We start from the raw sequence: 4116 nt of genomic DNA on the forward strand, positions 1-4116 counted from the left end.
GTTGGCTAAAATTGCACTAAGTGCGAAAGCCCATTCATTTACAACGGCGTGTCCGCCAGGCGGCGACATTTCCCCGTTACCGGTGGCTGCGCGGCGGGTGAGTGACAGAGCTTATCCGAGCGGCTGGAACTCTGCGCCGGCGTGGTCGAGCGTGAGGCCTCGGCCCTTTGGCTGCCTGGTACCTAAAACACTTCCATTGATCCAGCCTCGGAGGGTGCTGGCTGGTGGCTCCATACCTCCATAGCTCCATACCTCCAGAGCTCCAGAGCTCCATAGCACCAGAGCTCCATAGCTCCATAGCACCAGAGCTCCATAATACCAGAGCTCCATAGCTCCATAGCTCCATAGCACCAGAGCTCCATAGCTCCATAGCACCAGAGCTCCATAGCTCCATAGCACCAGAGCTCCAGAGCTCCATAGCACCAGAGCTCCATAGCTCCATAGCACCAGAGCTCCATAATACCAGAGCTCCATAGCTCCATAGCTCCATAGCACCAGAGCTCCATAGCTCCATAGCACCAGAGCTCCATAGCTCCATAGCACCAGAGCTCCATAGCTCCATAGCACCAGAGCTCCATAGCTCCATAGCACCAGAGCTCCATAGCTCCATAGCACCAGAGCTCCATAGCTCCATAGCACCAGGGCTCCATAGCTCCATAGCTCCAGGGCTCCATAGCTCCATAGCTCCAGAGCTCCAGAGCTCCAGAGCTCCATAGCTCCATAGCTCCATACTTCCATAGCTCCGGAGCTCCATGGCTCCATACTTCCATAGCTCCAGCCTGGCTGGCTGGTGGCTCCATAGCTCCATACTTGCAGCCACGGAGCTGGCGAAAATTGCACTAAGTGCGAAAGCCCATTCATTTACAACGGCGTGTCCACAAGGCGGCGACATTTCCCCGTTACCGGTGGCTGCGCGGCGGGTGAGTGACAGAGCTTATCCGAGCGGCTGGAACTCTGCGCCGGCGTGGTCGAGCGTGAGGCCTCGGCCCTTTGGCTGCCTGGTACCTAAAACACTTCCATTGATCCAGCCTCGGAGGGTGCTGGCTGGTGGCTCCATACCTCCATAGCTCCATACCTCCAGAGCTCCAGAGCTCCATAGCACCAGAGCTCCATAGCTCCATAGCACCAGAGCTCCATAATACCAGAGCTCCATAGCTCCATAGCTCCATAGCACCAGAGCTCCATAGCTCCATAGCACCAGAGCTCCATAGCTCCATAGCACCAGAGCTCCATAGCTCCATAGCACCAGAGCTCCATAGCTCCATAGCACCAGAGCTCCATAGCTCCATAGCACCAGAGCTCCATAGCTCCATAGCACCAGGGCTCCATAGCTCCATAGCTCCAGGGCTCCATAGCTCCATAGCTCCAGAGCTCCAGAGCTCCAGAGCTCCATAGCTCCATAGCTCCATAGCTCCATACTTCCATAGCTCCGGAGCTCCATGGCTCCATACTTCCATAGCTCCAGCCTGGCTGGCTGGTGGCTCCATAGCTCCATACTTGCAGCCACGGAGCTGGCGAAAATTGCACTAAGTGCGAAAGCCCATTCATTTACAACGGCGTGTCCACAAGGCGGCGACATTTCCCCGTTACCGGTGGCTGCGCGGCGGGTGAGTGACAGAGCTTATCCGAGCGGCTGGAACTCTGCGCCGGCGTGGTCGAGCGTGAGGCCTCGGCCCTTTGGCTGCCTGGTACCTAAAACACTTCCATTGATCCGGCCTCGGAGGGTGCTGGCTGGTGGCTCCATACCTCCATAGCTCCATACCTCCAGAGCTCCAGAGCTCCATAGCACCAGAGCTCCATAGCTCCATAGCACCAGAGCTCCATAATACCAGAGCTCCATAGCTCCATAGCTCCATAGCACCAGAGCTCCATAGCTCCATAGCACCAGAGCTCCATAGCTCCATAGCACCAGAGCTCCATAGCTCCATAGCACCAGAGCTCCATAGCTCCATAGCACCAGAGCTCCATAGCTCCATAGCACCAGAGCTCCATAGCTCCATAGCACCAGGGCTCCATAGCTCCATAGCTCCAGGGCTCCATAGCTCCATAGCTCCAGAGCTCCAGAGCTCCAGAGCTCCATAGCTCCATAGCTCCATAGCTCCATACTTCCATAGCTCCGGAGCTCCATGGCTCCATACTTCCATAGCTCCAGCCTGGCTGGCTGGTGGCTCCATAGCTCCATACTTGCAGCCACGGAGCTGGCGAAAATTGCACTAAGTGCGAAAGCCCATTCATTTACAACGGCGTGTCCACAAGGCGGCGACATTTCCCCGTTACCGGTGGCTGCGCGGCGGGTGAGTGACAGAGCTTATCCGAGCGGCTGGAACTCTGCGCCGGCGTGGTCGAGCGTGAGGCCTCGGCCCTTTGGCTGCCTGGTACCTAAAACACTTCCATTGATCCGGCCTCGGAGGGTGCTGGCTGGTGGCTCCATACCTCCATAGCTCCATACCTCCAGAGCTCCAGAGCTCCATAGCACCAGAGCTCCATAGCTCCATAGCACCAGAGCTCCATAGCACCAGAGCTCCATAGCTCCATAGCACCAGAGCTCCATAGCTCCATAGCACCAGAGCTCCATAGCTCCATAGCACCAGAGCTCCATAGCTCCATAGCTCCATAGCACCAGAGCTCCATAGCTCCATAGCACCAGAGCTCCATAGCTCCATAGCACCAGAGCTCCATAGCTCCATAGCACCAGAGCTCCATAGCTCCATAGCACCAGAGCTCCATAGCTCCATAGCACCAGAGCTCCATAGCTCCATAGCACCAGAGCTCCATAGCTCCATAGCACCAGAGCTCCATAGCTCCATAGCACCAGAGCTCCATAGCTCCATAGCACCAGAGCTCCATAGCTCCATAGCACCAGAGCTCCATAGCTCCATAGCTCCAGCCTGGGTGGCTGGTGGCTCCATAGCTCCATACTTCCATAGCTCCAGTCAGAGAGTGTGCTAAAATTGCACTAAGTGCGAAAGCCCATTCATTTACAACGGCGTGTCCACAAGGCGGCGACATTTCCCCGTTACCGGTGGCTGCGCGGCGGGTGAGTGACAGAGCTTATCCGAGCGGCTGGAACTCTGCGCCGGCGTGGTCGAGCGTGAGGCCTCGGCCCTTTGGCTGCCTGGTACCTAAAACACTTCCATTGATCCAGCCACGGAGGGTGCTGGCTGGTGGCTCCATAGCTCCATAGCTCCAGAGCTCCAGAGCTCCATAGCACCAGAGCTCCATAGCTCCATAGCACCAGAGCTCCATAGCACCAGAGCTCCATAGCTCCATAGCACCAGAGCTCCATAGCTCCATAGCACCAGAGCTCCATAGCTCCATAGCACCAGAGCTCCATAGCTCCATAGCTCCATAGCACCAGAGCTCCATAGCTCCATAGCACCAGAGCTCCATAGCTCCATAGCACCAGAGCTCCATAGCTCCATAGCACCAGAGCTCCATAGCTCCATAGCACCAGAGCTCCATAGCTCCATAGCACCAGAGCTCCATAGCTCCATAGCACCAGAGCTCCATAGCTCCATAGCACCAGAGCTCCATAGCTCCATAGCACCAGAGCTCCATAGCTCCATAGCTCCAGGGCTCCATAGCTCCATAGCTCCAGGGCTCCATAGCTCCAGGGCTCCAGGGCTCCATAGCTCCAGGGCTCCATAGCTCCAGGGCTCCAGGGCTCCATAGCTCCATACCTCCAGAGCTCCATACCTCCAGAGCTCCAGAGCTCCATAGCACCAGAGCTCCATGGCTTCAGAGCTCCATAGCACCATAGCTCCATACCTCCAGAGCTCCAGGGCTCCATAGCTCCATAGCTCCATAGCTCCATAGCTCCATACCTCCAGAGCTCCATAGCACCAGAGCTCCATGGCTCCATAGCTCCAGCCTGGGTGGCTGGTGGCTCCATAGCTCCATACTTCCATAGCTCCAGTCAGAGAGTTGGCGAAAATTGCACTAAGTGCGAAAGCCCATTCATTTACAACGGCGTGTCCGCCAGGCGGCGACATTTCCCCGTTACCGGTGGCTGCGCGGCGGGTGAGTGACAGAGCTTATCCGAGCGGCTGGAACTCTGCGCCGGCGTGGTCGAGCGGCTGGCCTCGGTAGTTGAGGTACCAGGGGTGGGGCGGGGAG

This window comes from Syngnathus leptorhynchus, unplaced genomic scaffold (genome assembly GCF_054491065.1).
Source record: "Syngnathus leptorhynchus isolate UIUO unplaced genomic scaffold, UIUO_Slep HiC_scaffold_197, whole genome shotgun sequence".
NCBI lineage: Eukaryota > Metazoa > Chordata > Actinopteri > Syngnathiformes > Syngnathidae > Syngnathus > Syngnathus leptorhynchus.